The 20,711-nt window shown below is 41.7% G+C and overlaps 1 protein-coding gene and 1 pseudogene across 1 annotated transcript in view; both read right to left on the bottom strand.

Moving 5' to 3' along the window:
• LOC129393842 (uncharacterized) overlaps positions 1–20,711 on the bottom strand; it is a 1,009,906-nt gene that overhangs the window by 961,572 nt on the left and 27,623 nt on the right. The window lies entirely within an intron of this gene.
• On the bottom strand, positions 7,749–9,441 carry LOC134728910 (elongation factor 1-alpha 1-like; annotated as a pseudogene).

Raw genomic sequence — 20,711 nt, 5'->3', positions numbered from 1 at the left:
GCAATAGAAGTGGACAGAAAGTAGAAAAAAATAATAAATTCAAAAGCTGCTGCTTTGAAAATTCAATAAAATTGATAAATGTCTGGAAATATTGATCAAAGGGAAAAAGAGAGAAGACATAAGGAACGCTTCCTACCCCATGGTAAGCATCCTCAACATGTTTCTTCAGCAATATTTAAAAATTGGTAGGAACTGGTGACTGCTATGTGCCATCCATTTTTTTCTCTTTCCAAATGAGAGTATTTATTGATGTTACCTTGTCACTCTTCCATCAAAATATGCTGGGGAGAGGTGGAGGCAAACAGGCAAATCATCTTTTTGAGTCAGAAAACAACAGATGTTGGCAAGAATGCAGAGAAAATGGAACACTTACACACTGCTGGTGGGAATGTAATTTACGTTTACAACCTCTAGGGAAAGCAGTATGGAGGTTTCTCAAAGAACTGAAACTAGAACTACCATTTGACGCAGCAATCACACTACTGGTTATCTACCCAAAGGAATATAAATTATTCTAGCAAAAAGACACCTGCCTTGTATGTTTATTGCAGCACTATTCACAATAGCAAAGTCATGGAATCAACCTAAGTGCCTATCAGCAGTGGATTGGATAAAAAAAAAAATGGCACATATATCACAGATAACAGCCACTAAAAAAAAGAATGAAATCATGTATTTTGTAGCAACATGGATAGAGCTGGAGGCCATTATCCTAAGTGACATGACTCAGAAACAGAAAATCAAATACTGCATGTTTTCACTTATAAGTGGGAGCTAAGCAGTGGGTAAACATGGACATAAACAGAGGACTAATAGACACTGGGAACTCCACAAGAGGGCAGGGTGGGAGGGAATGACAGTTGAAAAATTACTTACTGCATAAAATGTTCACTCTTCAAGGAAGGGTGCACTAAAAGCCCAGACTTCATCACTATGCGATATATCATCAAACAAAACTGTAGGAGATTGGTCAGAGTGGTGGGAGAAACTATAGGAAAAGGAGTAGGTCTTCCGAAAGGTCAGAAGGCTCTGCATAGCTCTGGGAGAGAATAGATGAAGGCAGCTGTTCTCTAGCCCTGAGGCAGAGGACAAGGAGTAGATACAAGGGAGTGTAGGGGAATTTATCTTAAACAGGTTTGTTTACTTATGTTGACCAGGAGCTAACGTTTTATCATCCAGGGTTCATGAGGTTCCCTGAAAGAGGAACAATAAATGTTAATTACCCACAGATTGTGTTTGCTCCAGGCTTTTGGCATTGTGCCCACACTGAATAAAGGCAAGCAGCTCCAGCTTCTCAGGGCTGCTGCACTTTGGCCACTAGAGCCCACCAGTCCCCTAGCTGCTCTTACACTGCATACCTGTGTCTGAGTACTCCTTTCATCTGTAAGCCGGCCAGGGTCCACGAGACAGACCCAGCACAAAATTGCACATATACCCTGTGAAATCTACAAAAATTAAAATTAAAATTTTTTTATTAACTTATTTTAATTAAAAAAATTTAATCATATTTTTGTGATAGTGAGAGGTGACAACGTGTTAGCAGCCCTCACTCGCTCTCAGCGCCTCCTTGGCCTCGGCGTCCGCTCTGGCCACGCTTGAGGAGCCCTTCAGCCTGCCTCTGCACTGTGGGAACCCCTCTCTGGGCCAGTCGAGGCCGGAGCCGGCTCCCTTGGCTTGTGGGGAGGTGTGGAGGGAGAAGCGCAGGTGGGAAACCGGGCTGCGCACGGCACTCACAGGCCAGCACGAGTTCCAAGTGGGGGCAGGCTCTGCGGGCCCCGCACTCTGAGCAGCCGGCTGGCATTGCTGGCCCCGGGCAGTGAGGGGCTTAGCACCCGGGCCAGCAGCTGCAGAGGGGGCACCAGGTCCCCCAGCACTGCCAGCCCGCCCGCGCCACACTCGAATTCTCACCAGGCCTCAGCCGCCTCCCCACAGGGCAGGGCTCGGGACCTGCAGCCCGCCATGCCCAAGCCCCCCACCATGGTGGGCTCCCATGCAGCCTGAGCCTCCCCAACGGGCGCTGCCCCTTGCTCCGTGGCACCTGGTCCCATCAACTGCCCAAGGGCTGAGGAGTGCAGGCACATGGCTTAGGGCTGGCGGCAGCTCCACCCGCGGCCCTGGTGCGGGATCCACTAGGCGAAGCCAGCTGGGCTCCTGAGTCAGGTGGGGACTTGGAGAACTTTTATGTCTGGCTGGAGGATTGTATATGCATCAATCAGCACTCTGTGTCTTGCTCAGGGTTCATGGATACACCAGTCAGCACTCTATATCTAGCTAATCTGGTGGGGACTTGGAGAACTTTTATGTCTAGCTAAAGCATTGTAAATACACCAATCAGCACTCTGTGTCTAGCCCAAGGTTTGTAAATGCACCAATCAGCACCCTGTGTCCAGCTCAAGGTTTGTAAACACACCAATCAGGGCTCCGTGTCTAGTTAATCTAGTGGGGACTTGGAGAACTTTTAGGTCTAGCTAGAGGATTGTAAATACACCAATCAGCAATCTGTGTCTAGCTCAGGGATTGTAAACACGCACCAGTCAGCACCCTGTAAAAATGGACCAATCAGCTCTCTGTAAAACAGACCAATCAGCTCACTGTAAAATGGGCCAATCAGCAGGATGCAGGTGGGGTCAGATAAGGGAATAGAAGCAAGCTGCCCCAGCCAGCAGCAACAACCAGCTTGGGTCCCCTTCCACACTGTGGAAGCTTTGTTCTTTCGGTCTTTGCAATAAATCTTGCTGCTGCCTACTCTTTGGGTCTGCACCGCCTTTATGAGCTGTAACACTCACCACGAAGGTCTGCAGCTTCACTCTTGAGGCCAGCAAGACCATGAACCCAGCGGGAGGAATTGACAACTCCGGACGGGAGGAACGAACAACTCCAGAGATGCTGCCTTAAGAGCTGTAACACTCACAGCGAAGGTCTGCAGCTTCACTCCTGAAGCCAGCAAGACCACGAACCCACCAGAAGGAAGAAACTCTGAACACGTCCAAACATCAGAAGGAACAAACTCCGGACACACCATCTTTAAGAACTGTAACACTCACCGCGAGGGTCCGCAGCTTCATTCTTGAAGTCAGTGAGACCAAGAACCCACCAATTTTGGACACAATGGTACTAGTTTTGGGTAGTTTTGTTGGCTTATCGTTTAGTGTTTTTATTCATTCTTTTCCCACTCAAGAATCACATCTGGAACTAATAAAGTGTGATCACAAAATACTAATCTTTGGGCCAACATCAAGATTGAATGGAACTTTGGAGAAATCTACTTTGGGAAAGGGCAAAGGAATTTCTATGTAGGAGCAAACAAGACAGCAACTATGTAGGTTGTATTATTTTGCTTAAGTATTTACTACTAGATGTGCTGGTGTGAACTCCTCTGCAGGAAAGGGGTATTCCTGCAGAGAATTACATATACTAACCCATTGCCATGACTTGCAGAGCCTCCTAAGAGAAGAGTGCACTTCCCACTAGAACTCAGCCTGTAATTGCCTGCTCCATTATTGAAAGCCACAGGATCTATCACTCCAACAAGCAAAGGCATAGCACAGCTATATGTGGCCTGAAACCAATGCAGTTTGGGTAACTGTATTTTTAAAAAAAGAACACAAAATTGTGACTATAAAGTTACAAGTGAAAATGCTTATTTAAAATGAAAAAAAGTAAAAAAGTTACAAAATTTAAAAAGCTGACAAAGTTATCAAACATCACAAAGTCCAGAAAAATGCATAGTATTTAGACTGACACACATCTGTAATATTTTTTCCTATATATTTTTGGCTACAATGCTTTTTTACATGACAATGATTTTGTAAAAAGAGAAACAGTTCTTCCGAAAGAGAAAAAAAATAATTCTTCCCCTTAACCTGGTTGATCAAAATTTATATTTTCATGATGGATAGTTTAGAAAAGTTTATTTCAACCTCACAACTCCTGATTAGTAATTTCTGTACGGTGACTAGTCATACATACTTTGAACTTATGGCACTTATTAACTAATTTATTGTTGATGTCCTTGTTGCAATGGCCTAGTGAGGGTTCTATGTTGGATCCTAAAACTCGGCATCCTGATGCAGGTCATCTGGCACAGTGAATGAGGAGAAATATTCCTGGAAGGCATTCCAACTATGAGACAGCTAGCAGTAATTCATGCACAAAATGATGGCAAACTACATAAATAGATCATCCTAAACTCACACTAAATGTATATTAAATTCAGTTTCCCCTTCACAAAGATGTTCTTAGTGATAGATGTTTTGAACCAGCAATTCCATTTCCAAAGATCTATCCCAAATATCCAGTGGCAAAATTATTAAATAATTTTTGCGCAAGACAATTATTTTTAATACAAAAAGGCTGGAAACAACTTAATTGTCATTAATAAGGACTGGTTTAATAACGTAAAATACATCCACAAATGGAGTACTCTGTAACTGCAATAAGAAATGAAGAAATCTCTATGTTCAGCTATGTAGCCATCTCCTAGATATGTTAAGAGAAAAATGGCAGTTGCAGAATAGTGTGAAGGGCATGCTACCTTTTAATCTAAGAAGGTGGGAAATAATATAAACATATACGTATTTGCTCATAAATTTTATTTATTCATTTATACTTATTTATTTATCTATTTACTTTTGAGACAGAGTTTCGCTCTTGTTGCCCAGGCTGGAGTGCAAAGGCATGATCTCAGCTCACCGCAACCTCTGCCTCCCAGGTTCAAGAGATTCTCCTGCCTCAGCCTCCCAAGTAGCTGGGATTATAGGCATGCGCCACCACAACTGGCTAATTTTGTAGAGACAGGGTTTCTCCATGTTGGTCAGGCTGGTCTCCAACTCCCCACCTCAGGTGATCAGCCCACCTTGGCCTCCCAAAGTGCTGGGATTACAGGCATTAGCCACTGCGACCCGCCTGCTCATAAATTTTAAACGGAAACATAAACCAAAAGTTTATAAGACTATACAAGAGAAAGAACAGGGTGAGAAGACAGGGACAAAATATACTGAATATACTTTGTTTTGAAAATGTGACTTTGAAGCCTGTAACTATTTATCATAAGTTTAAAACAAAATTAAACAGAAATGAAAGCCCCTTAAAATCAAAAGCAAAACTGAAACAAAAGAAACTGTGTACCATGCAAAGAATAATTATTTCAAATGACTTTAAAACACAACAATTTGGCTGGGCACGGTGGCTCACACCTGTAATCCCAGCACTTTGGGAGGCCAAGGCAGGTGGATCACGAGGTCAGGAGATTGAGACCATCCTGGCTAACATGGTGAAACCCCAAAATTAGCCGGTCGTGGTGGCAGGCGCCTGTAGTCCCAGCTACTTGGGAGTCTGAGGCAGGAGAATGGCGTGAACTCGGGAGGTGGAGCTTGCAGTGAGCCGAGATTGCGCCGCTGCACTCCAGCCTGGGCGACAGAGCGAGAGTCCATCTAAAAAAAAAAAAAAAAAAAAAAAAAAAACGCAATAATTTGAGCCTATCTGCCTAATGTGATATATTGTAAAAAATAACTGCAAAGAAATTCTTAAATTTTTCCACTATCATATCGATAGTAATAATATTCTTTAGATAATTGTGATACTATTATGTGTGTAAAATTCACATATGCACAACACACACACAGCCGATTGATCACGTAATAAGTCAATGTAGTTAGGACGTAACCTAACTACATTGACTTTTAGCAAACGTGAAATCATAAAATATTATATTCAAAAAGGTAAAACCCTGTAACATTACATTTCAATTGGAAATACAGTACTTACTTTTCTTTTTAAAAATATGTTTTTTAGCTCCTTCCATTAAAATAATCTAAAAAAAATAATGACCAGTCACCACTTCTAATGCCTTAATAGCAATTTCTAAATTCTATTTCCCAAGAAAGGAACAGGGCTCTTCAAAAAATAGTCGATTTCAGGCAGAGGACAGAGAATGTACATAAAAGCCTAGAAAACCTTGTTGTACTAGAAAGTAAGAAAGCTATAAAAGATTACTGAAGCTTTACCAATAGCACTCAGAAGCAAATTCAGTCTAAGCATCAAAAAGAATAAAAACTGCGATATACTGAAATACATAGAATCTGTTTAGAAAAATAACTTCATTATAATATGAAAAAATCCCACATCTGTCGTGGTTAGAGAATGTTAGCAGAAGAACTCATTGGTCTGAAACTGATAAAAGGAAAAAATCATACATAATGTGCTAACATACTCATGAAACAATGCTGGCATGAATACAGAAAACTATTAAAGATGGTTACATCTGGCCCGGCACGGTGGCTCAAGCCTGTAATCCCAGCACTTTGGGAGGCCAAGGCGGGTGGATCACGAGGTCAGGAGATCGAGACCATCCTGGCTAACTCGGTGAAACCCCGTCTCTACTAAACATACAAAAAAAAAAAAAAATTAGCCAGGCGTGGTGGCGGCAGGTGCCTGTAGTCCCAGCTACCCGGGAGGCTGAAGCAAGAGAATGGCGTGAACCTGGGAGGTGGAGCTGGCAGTGAGCCGAGATCGTGCCACTGCACTCTAGCCTGGGCAACAGAGCGAGACTCTGTCTCAAAAAAAAAAAGAGGGTTACATCTGAGAGGTGGGCCCAGGAAAAAGGGGGGATGAAAAAGGAGATTTTTTTACTTTTCACCTATACCCATCTACATTGTTTGACTTTTTCTCAATACCATGAATACTGCCTTTAATATTTTTAAACTTATTAATTTTTTAAAAGAAATAACTTGGAAAAATTGATGGATAGTTGAATCCATGATAAATTACTTAGAGAAGTTGGAATATATCTGGTGAGAATTCCTAATATTTTAAGAAAACCAACCATCTTGTCATTACTCATCCTTTGAGTTGAGTTTTCTGTTACCTGGACGTGAAAGCTGCCTGAAGAACCCAGGCATGATTTCCTGTTCTCCACCACCACAGTCACCTTTCTCTGAATTTGTTTCCATATGTGTATGTTCCTCATAAAGTATGACACCCACACCTGAACACAGGCCTCGGATTGATGGGCTTAGATCACTATGTTTTGGACCTGATACACCAGACAGCCGAGACTCAAGGAGGCTAAAAGTGCATTCACTTTTTTTTTTTTTTTTTTGAGACGGAGTCTCACTTTGTCACCCACGCTGGAGGGCAGTGGCGCGATCTCAGCTCACTGCAACCTCCACCTCCCCGGTTCAAGCAATTCTCCTACCTCAGCCTCCTGAGTACCTGAGATTACAGATGCATGCCACCATGTCTGGCTAATTTTTGTATTTTTAGTAGAGACGGGGTTTCGCCATGTTGGCCAGGCTGGTCTTCAACTCTTGGCCTCAAGCAATCTGCCTGTCTCAGCCTCCCAAAGTGCTGGGATTATAGGCATCAGAAATTCAGTCCTCAACTCTGTGACCCCAGGATTGATCCACAGAAGCAATTTAGGCTCTTGAAATTTTCTTCGTATTCCTTTATCTCCCAAACTTTATTTTTCCTCATTAAGTTTTGTTTTAATGGGTCTCAAAATTCTGTGATAGATTCTTGGTCAAGTTTTTTCCATTAAAAAGTACTGATTTTAAAAACTAATAAAACTGCCACACACACACACACACACAAATCCACAAAACATTCTCCTTTCCTTGTGAATTTTTTACAATGCACTGTTATCATTAACCAGCCTTTATTAACCTTAAATGGTCAATTGAAACAAATAATTATGAGACTGTTCTTCCACCACTGATTAAAACCCATTTATGCCTAGTGTTCCATTATTGGAACGCTAAGCATGTGGGAGTTATTTATATCCTACCGCTCAAGGTCATTGCCAAGGTCTGAATGCAAAAATTCAAAAAAAAAATGCAACGTCAGACATAAAGGGTGAAGACTGGCATGGCAGGTATTAGGGATAATATTCATTTAACCTTCCGAGCTTTCTGGGCAGGCTTGGTGACCTTGCCAGCTCCAGCAGGCTTCTTGTCCCCTGCTTTGATGACATCCATAGCAACTGTCTATCTTATATCACAAACAACAAAACAACCCAGAGGAGTATTGTGAGAGAAGCTCTCAACACACATAGGCTTGCCAGGAACTATACCAAAAATGGCAGCATCACCAGACTTCAAGAATTTAGGGTCATCTTCCAGCTCCTTACCAAAATGGTGATCCATCTTTTCCTTCAGTTCAACAAAGTTGCAAGCAATGTGAGTTGTGTGTTAATCCATTACAGGGGCATAACCAACACTGATTTGGCCTGGATGGTTCAGGACAGTTACCTGGGCAGTGAAGCCAGCTTCTTCCATTGGTGGGTCATTTTTGCTGTTACCAGCAGTGTTGCCACAATGAACATCTTTGACAGGCACCTTTTTGACATTGAAGCTTACATTGTCCCCAGGAAGAGCTTCACTCAAAGCTTCATGGTACATTTCAACACATCTTTAGTTGCAATGTTGACTGGAGCAAAGGTGACCACCATGCCGGGTTTGAGAAACCCAGGCTTTGCTCGGCCCACAAAGATAGTATCAGTACCACCAACTCTGCCCACAAAGATAGTATCAGTACCACCAAGTCTGTAGACATCCTGGAGTGGCAGACGCAAGGGCCTGACAGTTGGACAAGTTAGTGATAGGACGCAGTCCAGAGCTTCAGGCAGTGTGGTCCCACTGGCATTGCCATCTTTACGGGTGACTTTCCATCCCTTGAACCAAGGCCTGTGAGCACTTGGCTTCAGCATGCTGCCACCATTCCAACCAGAAATGGACACAAATGCTACTGTGTCAAGGTTGTAGCCAATTTTCTTAAGGAAAGTACTGATTTCCTTAACTATTTCCTTGTATCTCTTCTGACTGTAGAGTGGCTCAGTGGAATCTATTTTGCTAACACCAAGGATTTGTTTCACACCTAGTGTGTAAGCCAGGAGAGCATGCTCCTGGATCTGCCCATTCTTAGAGATGCCGGCTTCAAATTCACCAATGCCAGCAGCAACAATCAGGACAGCACAGCCAGCCTAAGATATGCCTGTAACCATGTTTTTGATAAAGTCTCTGTGTCCTGGGGGCATTAATGATAGTCACATAGCACTTGCTGGTTTCAAATTTCCATAGGGAGATATCAATGATGACATCAGACTCAGGCTCAGCTTTTAGTTTATCCAAGACCCAGCCATATTTGAAAGAGCTTTTTCCCTCTCAGCAGCCTCCTCCTCAAATCTTTTGATGATTCTTTTGCCGATACCACCATACCACCACATCTGTAGATCAGATGGCCAGTAGTGGTGGACTTGCCTGAACCTAAGTGTCCAATGACATCAATGTTGGTTGGAGTCTTCTCTTTTCCCCTTTTGGCTTTTAGGCCATGTTTTTCATGACACTTGTGTTCTAGCAGCAAATCCATTGTGAAAACACCCAAACTTTATTGTAATGGATGCTTTCCAGCCTTCTCTTGGCTACTGATATTGAAGGTGCATCCCATTTCTATGTTCTAGTCCACTTAACAAATTCTGAATCTCTTATCCTTGTAACTTTCAAATATCTATCTCCCAAGTCACTATCACCTGTGAATACCATAAGTATTTTTCTTTCAGAGACTTTATGACTTCTTGCAAAGCATCATTTACTCTAGTTTCCTCTTAGGACTCTAGGGCTGACTATCTGAATAGTATAATGTTGAGCTCTTGGCCATTTCCTACTTCTGCCCACATATATTCCATTCCACAGGATATAGTCCTTCCTAGAAGACAGAAAATACTTTGATACATATAATATATACAGTGCATCAAATTGAAAGAGCATTCCTGGGCTTCTGAGTCCCAGTCCTTGCTAAATGTCTTTGGGGAAATATTCCAAAAACCCTGAGCCTCGGTTTGTTTTTTTTCTGTTGTTGTTTTCTTGTTTTGTTTTGTTTTTGTTTTTGTTTTTTGATGGAGTCTCACTCTGTCACCCAAGCTGCAGTGCAATGGTGGGATCTCAGCTCACTGCAACCTCCACCTCCCAGGTTCAAGTGATTCTCTCACCTCAGTCTCCCATGTAGCTGAGATTACAGGTGTCTGCCACCATGCCCAGCTAATTTTTGTATTTTTAGTAGAGATAGGGTTTCACCATGTTGGCCAGGCTGGTCTCGAACTCTTGACCTCAGGCAATCTGCCCACCTTGGCCTCCCAAATTGCTGAGATTAAATTGGTGGTTCAGTGGTATAATTCTCGCCTGCCAAAGTGCTGGGATTACAGGCATGAGCCACCACATCCGGCCCTCAGTTTCTTTATACATAAAAATGGGTAAAAGATGACCTACCCATCTCGTGGATTTGTTGTAAAGATTTAAGGAAATAATATTTGTAAAACCTAATACAGAGAAGGCACTCAAGTATTGTTTATTATCATGAATTATATTCTACCTAAAGCTAGGCAAATAACACAGCAGTCATTTTCACATTGCTATTCAAATTAACATTCTTCTACAAAGGCCAGCAGGCATGGGAGCTAGCCCTGGCCTTCTACCCTCTGGAATTCAGTAGTGGAATTCCATCTAAAGTCTAGAATAAAATTAAACTTGATGGGTTTCATCTTTAGTCTCTTTCATATATGTCAACCACTGCCAACAGCCATCATGACCTCTGCTTCCAAAGCACTTCAGGACTGATCAAGCAAACTCCTGCTGCACTGGGGGTGAGATTTCCAGGGATTTGAGGTTCAAACACAGGACTGTGGCATGCTGGGGAGATCCCTAGATAGTATCACAGCAACTGCCATAGGTACAGAAAACAGTCACTGAGGAAGCAGGAGAGGTGTGTTTCTCTTTTCATGTGCCTGTCTCTTCACTTACAGAAATATTGACAAGGAGAAAAGAAGCGCTTTGCCAACCAAGCAGAGCTTGTGCTGAACACAACACTTGACCACGCTGCTTTCAAGTCTTTCTCATGCTCTCTGCATAGCCAGGACAAAGACATTCAGATGGAGGGTCCAGGGCAGGGAGAAAGGAAAAGAGGGGAGAGAAGGTGGGGGTGGGACAGAGATTTAATTCCTTAGCCTAATGTGTTTTATTCCTTTTCTGAAAATAAATAGAAGACTGAGCTCCTGTCAGAGCTGTTGATCCAGGACCCCTTGACACTCCATTTTAAAATCAAAGTATTTTGAAACAAAACTTCCTTAATGAGCACCTGGAAGTAGGAATGAGGAAGACTGTTTGAGTGGTTTTCTTTTCAAGTGGAGTCCTTTCTTTTCTGAAAGCTACAGACTCAATGACAATAACTATCTGTGGAATAAATTGAATGAATTTGTGTCTCTTGTTTTTCTCTAAGAAACCTTCCAGAATCTGACACTCTAATTAACCAAGGTATCTCTTCTTTTGCTCTGTTCATCCTTAATACACAAACACAAGTGCAGCTCCACCTTGATTGTCAAAGGTGAATACAATCACACAGCATGCTTTTTGGCCAGAAACTTTGATGCCACGTGTAGAAATCACATAGAGGGCAAAGATTTAAGTTCCAGGGATTTTGGAGATGGTGCGGGTGGAGGAAGGGGAGGAAGGAGATGGTTATTGATAGCATAGTAACATCTAGAAAACAGGCTTTCCAACTGGAAAAGCATGTGTTCAGATCTCAGCTCTTCCAATTACTGCCTCTTCAACAGAAATAACATAAATAATGGCCAGGCACAGTGGCTCACACTTGTAATCCCAGCACTTTGGGAGGCCAAGGCAGGTGGATCACTTAAGGTAAGGAGTTCAAGACCAGCCTGGCCAACATAGTGGAACTATGTCTCTACCAAAAATATAAAAATTAGCTGAGTGTGGTGGTGGGCACCTGTAGTCCCAGCTACTCGGGAGGCTGAAGCAGGAGAATCACTTGAGCCCAGGAGGCAGGAGTTACAGTGAGCTAAGATCGCACCACTGTACTTCAGCCTGGGTGACACAGCAAGACTCTGTCTCAAAAACAAAACAAAACAAAAACCTGTAAATAAGTTATTCAACTCTCTAACTTTCATTTCCTCATCTGTCAAATGGAGGAAAGAGCAGTGATCAGTAGTTCTGTGGTGGTGATTAAATATACAGAAAGCCCTTAGAAATATGGTCAATAAAAGGCAGCTGGTATTTACACTGTTGTTATGATTATGGATTTTTAAATTAAATACTATTTAAAATAAAATAAAAGAGGCCTATAAACCCAAAAACACACGCCCAACAATCTTAGACATAAAAGAAAGGTGATTCAATGAAAGAAGGAAAGAAAGCAAAAACCAAGAGAGAAACACAAAGAGGGAGGAAGGAAAGGTAAAGGGAAGGGGACAAGACTGGTGACGCAAGGAGGGGACCTCCAGGAAAGCTCTATACTCGGGGACTGTATGCTCCAGGTCCTGGGGAAAACAGCAAAAGGGGGCACATGTTTTTGCAACAACACCTAAAATATGCAGACTTATCTGTGCCTATTACCTCCTTCCCTTCTACCAATTTGAACACTCAACTTTAAATAACTTCCTCAATTTTGGAGGCTCAAGACTTCTCCCTTTAGGAAATAAATTAAGACTCAAATAATATTTCCACAACTCCTCACTCCTGCCCCACCACCCTTATTCACAACAGCTGTTTTCCACCCTCTACCCTCTACTTTCCAAGGGAGTGGTGAGGGAAATGATTGAAATTGCTTTTCCCAGTCTTCTCTTGCTGTAAGAAAAGGTTGCAGTGATAAAGAAATATGGGAAAAAATTAAAAGGCCATGCAGAGCTGAGTGATGCAGGGGAAACTGGCAAAGAGAAAGTGATCAAACAACTCAAAGATATCTGCAAGATACTCTAGCCTATTTGAAGATTAGAGTTATTTAAATTCAGTGTTATTGTTACAGGAATAGGGCAAAGAGACTGTGTTGCTTTGTAAGAAATTTCCATCACCAAAACCATGTTTATAACCTGGAAGAAAAAAAGGATATGTTTTAAGTGTAAAAGCACTGAGCCCTTTCAAATCCCTCCTTCCTTTGTTAATGACATTGTGTTTCTTTGTTCTGGAGTCTCCCAGAATGATGCAGGAGAAAATTTTTCAGGTTAGCTTTGACAATCAAACTCTTTTCTTTACATTTGCATGCTTGGAACTCTCTTGTTAGATGTATTTCTACCAAAAGCAAGAAGCTGGGAAACTGTTTTATTCTTGTACAGTTTTATTCTTTCCCCAAAGACCCCCCTTATTATCTCTACTGAGAATTTCAGCATTCTCTCTGTTAAAACTCAGTCTGCCACTTTAGAAGTTAAAGATTAATATGTCTGTGCCTTTAAGTGTAATCTAGATTCTGGAATTAAATTAGGTGTATGGGAAGAATAGAATTAGGACGGCTGGGCTCCAGTCCCAGTACTACCAATAACTAGTGGTGTGACCTTGGGAAAGCCTTCAGTTTCTTTGGAACTCCATCTATAAAGTAAGGTGGTTGGAAATGACAATCTCTAAATACCTTGTGGCTCTAAAATTCTATGTTCTTATGGACGAGGAACTCTCCAACTTAAAAGCTAACTGGTTGCTGATAGTCATTTTCTCAGCTAGTTAATTCAATTCTAAAGGACAAGAACCTGGTATGATATTTTTCTTCAACACACAACTGTCTTTTGAAATAATAACAGCAGAAAAGAGAGGAGCCCACTCTAGCTAGCGGTAAACAATCAGTCTTGGAAAAGATGGCCATGGGAGCCAAGGGAACAATGAGGAAAATTACTGAAATAATCCCTTTGTCCAGTCTCTTTTCTCTGGAAAAGTTGCTGTGAAAAGGGAATATAAAAACAATAACAAGGCCATGCAAAGCTGAGCCAGGCAGGGAGGTCGTGTGGGGTGGACGTCATCAAATTCAATGGATCCATCCATTTCCTTTAACCTCATCTTTTCCTTCCTTCAAAGATATACTTTGCCTCCTCCTCATTCCTGCCGTATTGTGAAGCAAAAGAGTACTGGCACTTTCTTTTTCTTCTTTATTAGTTCAGGCAAAGGATTCTTCTGCAAAAAGTAAAAAAGAAATCAAACCGAAAATAAGCTTCTGTTCGGGGAAAAGAAATGGTTGGGGTGGGTGAGTTGTCTAAAAATGACTGTGTGGATGGTGCACTTATTAAAAAGTAACAGACTGCAAATCTTCAAATTTAAAAAAGATTTGAAAAGATCTGGGCTCAGGAGGTAGCAGAAAGCTGGTGCAAAACTGAGACAAACAATGAGCCTTGGGGTTTTGCTTTTCTTTTGGTTTTTGAGTCCCCTAATTGAGCCTGTAGCAAAAAGTAAGAAAAAAACAGGAGCTGAACTCTCAAATTCAATGGTTCACAGCCTTTGGCAAAAGAAGTCTCTCCCTTTTCTTTGCCAGATATCTTAGTGAAAACAGAGGTGACACTAAAAGGCTGGATAGGAAATTGACTCATCCAAGGGCTTGAGTGAGTCTCGGAGAGCCAATCAGGTGATTTTTATTTGGGGAAAAGAAATGGCAGTATAAAATGAGATAGACTTGAGAATGTGAATTGGTTTTCGACAAGCAGAACCAGAGAGAATAATTTTACTGGTCTCAAAGCTTACACGTAGTCCAGATGTAAACTATGGTCTCTCAGTCCTTAAAAAAGAAAAAGGATTGGTCTGAATGCTCAGTCTGTGGATTTTGAAGGGTTAACTGTGCAAAACACACACACACAGTTTCTGCAAATAGAGGATTTTCAAGGTCACCTGGCTTCAGATTCCTACTTAATGAGCTCAGTGTTGTGTCATCTGAATTCACTCTGTGGCAACCTGATTTGCAACTCATACTTTCCCTTATTCTATTAGTAAATAAACAAATAAAATAAAAATCCTAATTCAAGGCAGTGCATGTGCATGCATGCCAGTGAACTTCCCCAGATTTCCTGAAGGTTAGAGGATGTGGGTGGCATTATTTAGCAAATACTGTTCTTAAATGTTCACTCTTCCCTCCTCCCCTCCTCTGAGGAAGGAATAGACTTCCGCTCCCTCCCACTTTGATGCTGAGCTTGGCCATGTGACTGGCTTTGCCCAATGGAATGGACGCAGACATGATGTAAGCCACCTCTGAGCAGAGGCTTTAAAAGTGCTTGCCCAGTCTGGCTTGGCTACTTCTGCTCCAGCCCTCCTAGAGAAGAGCTTGCCTCAGGGAGCTACTGCTCCTTCAGCCTGGGCCAAAAAATGAAAGCCATAGGAACAGACCTAAATTTGACCTGCAGCTGGGAGCACAGTTAACTGCAGTTAATCCCACAGACTGAAACAAAATAAATAAATGTTTGCTGTTGGAAGCTACTAAGATTGGGGTTGTTTATTGTGCAATATTGTTTCAGCAAAAGCTGATTTAGGCCAGGCATGGTGGCCCATGCCTGTAATCGCAGCAGTTTGAGAGGCCAAGGCAGGTAGATCACTTGAGGCCAAGAGTTTGAGACCAGCCTGGCCAACATGGTGAAACTCCATCTCTATTAAAAATATTTTAAAAAACCAATTAGCCTGGTGTGGTGGCTCGAGCCTGTAATCCCAGATACTCTAGAGACTGAGGCAGGAGAATTGCTTGAAACCAGGAGGCGGAGCCTGCAGTGAGCCAAGATAGTGCCACTATGCTCCAGTCTGGGCAACAGAGTGAGACCCTGTCTCAAAAAAAAAAAAAAAAATACACAAACAAACAAACAAAAAAAGCTGACTTAAAGAATTCTCCGGGGAAAGGGGTATATATCACAATAATATACACAAGTTCAAATTAAGCATTAGAGATCCTTGTTCTTGAAAGATATTATACAGCCTGGGTCATCCTAAGGAGTGGTACTATTTTCCTTCCAACTTTACACATTATTTCCCCGAGATCCCTACAGCCCTCCCAACTCTAAAATCTCCTTAATATATGATGAAGAACGAGTCAGAGTTCTGCCCTCTAGGCCACCTTTTCATATTCAAGTTCACCAAGGACTTCTCCTGTAACAGAAGCATCTCTATGGAAGAACAACAATGTTTTATTCACAATGATTTTCCTCCCTATTACATACTCATACATGGGAGAGATGAGTAGTGTTAAGTTCTAATTAGAACCAGAAAACATCTTGTAGGGTTCCAGATGAGAAGTCAATGCATACCTCTCTCTCCTGTCTCACCTTTCCCTTGCGTCTTTCCTCAGTCTCTGATCGCTATTTTCTGCCAAGCCATTATCTTCTTCTATGGATGTAGAGGAGACAATGTGTGTCACCAATTAGCAAGAAAAGTTCCCTCTTGTTTCCCCTTGAAGTTCAAATTCCATTAAGTAATGAGAATTTAGCCATCAATAATTAAGACTATCCCTGGGAAACACTCTCACAGAAGAAGCTAACAGCAGTGCTTTTTGAATAATAAAGCAGAAAAAGATTTTTCTAACCACAATGATTTCTTTTTGTACTTTCTCAATTCTCCAAGGAGGAGCAGGCAGCCATTTTAACAAGATCCTGCAGCGATTCTGGAGCCTCTGGTAGCCGATTATCACAAAATACTCCAGTAGGTTGGCCCAGTTTAAGCCAAGTACAAATAACACATCACTTTTGAAATAAATGGCATAACGGCCTTTGAAATGTAAAAGCCAGTTGATTTTGTTTCTAAAATTAGAAGATTGAGTTTGACCTTAATTTTCTCAGTGGGGTTGGGGGGTGCCTCTGGTTCAGCCAAAAATCACTAGCCAATGGCTGTCACTAAACAAGGACATGGACAGCAGGTAGAAGAAGTGAGTTGTTGACTTCCACTATACAAAAAACATTACAGGAACATGGGGAGGGAGGAGCCTGTTCTTCTTTCTTCTGATAGGAAGAGGAAACCTGAGTCTATTTATTTGTAAGATGTCCAAATAGCACTTTACTCCTAAAAACACAAGAGAATTATTCAGATTTAAAAATCACAGTATGAACAATCATATCAAGCATCAAAATAGAGCCACAAACAAAGGCAGCTGGATCAAGCTAGGAAAAGATGTCTTAAGAAAGCTGAAACATTTCTGTCCTTATGCCAGCTGACATGAAAAAGGCAATTAACTATAGATTAAGTTGGGAGGGAAGGGGCAGCAGAAAGGGAAACTAAGCACGAATTATTTCAGGAACCTGAAAGAATGAGATTTCTTGGAATATATTTTACTGAGCTATAAGGGCAAATGACCATGCCTCTCTAAGTTCCAAAGTGCGTGAGTATACTGGATAAACCAGCTTAATGGTAAGCCAGATCTCTAAATTACTAGACAGTCTTTTTGGTTCTGAAAAGACATAGAAAAGTAAGGGACATGGAATAGATCCAGCTACTTCCTTTGCCTGCCAATCTAGAAGATTAGAGAGGGCAGAGAGATGCCATCATCATAGCTTCCATCCAAAGCTGCTAAAGTTGCATAGAGTTAGAGAGATGAGAAGGCATGGGCTTCTCCAAGGAGGGTATGAGAGATTGGAGCCATGGTTTGGGAGACTCTGTCATGCTGGGGGAGTGTATTAGTCCATTTTCACACAGATATGAAGGCATATCTGAAACTGGGTAAGTTACAAAGGGAAGAGGTTTAATTGACTCACAGTTCCACATGTCTGGGGAGGCCTTAGGAAAGTTACAATCATGGCAGAAGGGGACGCAAACACGTCCTTCTTCACATAGCAGCAGGAAGGAGATGTGCCAAGCAAAGGGAGAACTGTCCCTTATAAAACCATCAGATCTCACAAGAACTCACTCACTATCACAAGAACAGCAGCATGGGGTTAACTGCCACCAGATTTAATTACCTCCCACTGGGTGTCTCCCGCAACATGTGGGGATTATGGGAACTACAATTCAAGATGAGATCTGGGTGGTAACATAGCCATACGATATCAGGGAGTAAAAGACCTCTGGGGATTTGAAAAATTAAGGCAGGTGACAAAAAAGCAAATGAAGTTTTATAGCTGTAGGCAAGTGAAAAACTCTAACATAACAGCCAAGTAAAGATTCCAATATTCTAATATCCAAGGCAATATGAGCTTTACGTAGACATCACCTATACTTTTGTCTCACCCTTCTCTTAATCTCTGGCCTTCTCATACACTAGGAATGGCTTGGATCTCTCTCCCTCTCTCCCTCTCTCTCTCTCTCTCTCTCTCTGTCTTTCTTTAGTATGACACTCTCATCCCCCTATTGATCAAGACAATATCCAATTACTTGTAAGCTCTCCAGTATTGACCCATTTTTATATTCAACAAGCATTCATTGAGGACCTGTCTCAGGTACATGGAATAAAGAGATAAATAAAGCAAGGGGCCTTCCCCTCTAAAAGAAGGGGTATCTAAATTTAGGGACGGGCTTTCTGGAGAAGGTGAAATCAACTCATGTTCTTATGAGGTGCCAAGCCTTGGATTATCACAGAGGGTTCCTTGGGGAAAACAATAGTGACTGACTCTGCCAAAAGAAGCAATATTCATAATTTTTAAAGTGGGCTGTCTTAAAGGAAGAGCAAAAGTTAGCCAAGTACAGGCAGTGAACATTCAAAGGCACTGAAGTAGCAAGCAGTCCGTGGTGGTGGGAGGACCCTGGTACTGTTAGTTGACTCTGAGAGGGTTTTCTTACTGTCAATTTTCAATAAATTTTGCCCCAAAGAAAAAGTAACAAAAAGAAAATCAATAACTAAGGGCTGCACTTTTATGAACTTATATTGTAACTGATTCACTAAATCACTATTTAATCAACCTCGATTACTGCCTTAATGAACAATTAATTCTACCACTTATGTAACAAGCCCTATGCAAAGACAAGCTGGAGTCTCATTCTCAAAGCAACCATGATAACACTGAAAATTCAAAATTACCTTTAAATGTATCAGGAGAAGCCAGCCAAATGTAGAAGAGGTGACTGTGGCACCTGAAACAGGTAAAGTGAGCTTTTCCAATTCAAAAAATCTTTGCCACATATTTTACCAATTAGAGATTCAGCTGTGGCAACATACTTCTCATTTTAAAAGCAGGTAAAGGAGTAAACAGAGTAAGCCTAGACATCATTCACCCCTTAGTAAATGTTTTTCTTATTTCAATCAATAGAGGCACCATTCTCTAATTCTTTGCTTTTAGAATCATCATTAATTCCTGTCTCCTTTCATATTTGATCTTACTAGTTGTCAAGCCTTATTTTATCATACAGGATTCTTTGTGGGAAGCAGCAGACTGATTCTGGTTGATTGAAGCAATATCCACAATATCTTTTTAAAAAGGTTATTTTAAGTGGCAGACATTGTAGATTAGCTTTCCTTTTCTCAACTTGTTCATCTCCAGTTGTATCATAGAGGTTGGATACTCCAAATGCTCGTTAAATACTCATTTCTCACATTTCCATGCAGCTAGTTGACCATATTACTCAGCTCTGGCCAATAACATGTACGCCTAAGTCTGCTGGAGTTTCAGGAACCTTTGGCTCCTCTGATTAAAATGAAATACACAACTGGTGCTAACCTGTCCCCTCTTCTGATCCTTGTCTTGACAAAGACGGCAGCCTAAGGGAAAGGCCAAGAGGCTGAAAGAGAACCTTGACACTGTCAACCTATTGACAAAATGTCAGTAGCACACTTTGGGTGGCTGAGGCAGGCAGATTGCTTGAGCCCAGGAGTTTGCTACCAGCCTGGTCAACATGGTGAGACCCCATCTCTACAAAAAATACAAAAACTAGCCAGGTATGGTGGCACGTGCCTGTAGCCCTAGCTACTTTGGGGGCTGAAGCAGGAGGATCACTTGGGCCTGAGAGGCAGAGGTTGCAGTGAGCCTAGATTGCACTACTGCACTTCAGCCTGGGCAACAGAGTGAGACCCTGTCTCAAAAAAAGAAAAAAAAAAAAAGCTTAAAAAAATGTCAGTAGCTATTAACACCAAACTTATTTTAAAATCCTAATGGCTTAAGCCACTACTAATGATGTTTTCTGTTATTGGAGCTGCAAAAATGCCTGCCACATCTTCTGACTAATTGGAAGGGCTCAAGTCTAATCAGCTAGCACCAATGCCCAAAAGCACACTACAGAGCTAGTCAAATAAGGGCCATCAATCTACTAGACACTGCTGTTTGTACTGCTGCCACTGCTGCACCAGAAGCGTAATCTTACTGCAACCACTAACACCACAGTGAACACTGTCACTTCTGTGTAAGGCCCACAGTCTTGCAGCACTATATACTATTTCTGCTACTGTGACTCCAAATTCAAAGCCTACAGTGGCTACATCTAGTTGATGGCAGCTGGGTTCCATGCACCTTTTAACTGCAAGTACAGCTTAAAAGTTGAGTATCTGCCATTTTCAACTGTTAAGGATTTATAAGGTAGATAATTCTCCTATGTATAGGAAAGAGGTGTGCACCTCATTTTTTTCAATGCTGTGATCTCTCTAGATCAGACCTTATCTGATAATTTCCAGCCACTACATAGAAGTAATTTTAATCAATTAGAATTGCTGCATCTCTGAAATCTTACACTCTATTACAGGACCCTGTCTTGGTAGCTCAGCACCTTACTTCTACCTCCTTTTCTTGTACATGAAGGTGAAAAATAATGGACAGACTAAATAGATATTAAAGATGTTAAACTGACAGAATTTGGGATAACTAGAGGTGAGTGACACAAGGAGATGATTTAAGAATAATTCCCCAAATTCTGGCATGAGCAATAACAAGGTAGGCGGTGGTGTCATTCACTGAGGGAATGAAGGTTGAGGAGGGGACTCAGAAAGCAAAAATAACCACATTGGTTTGGGGACATGGGTTCAAGCACCTGTGAACTGGTGAAGTGATCCATTAAAGAGCTAGGTGT

This window comes from Pan paniscus, chromosome 15, assembly GCF_029289425.2.
Source record: "Pan paniscus chromosome 15, NHGRI_mPanPan1-v2.0_pri, whole genome shotgun sequence".
Lineage (NCBI taxonomy): Eukaryota > Metazoa > Chordata > Mammalia > Primates > Hominidae > Pan > Pan paniscus.
The sequence above is the reverse complement of the archived record's forward strand: the minus strand, read 5'-3'. Positions and strand labels throughout refer to the sequence as shown.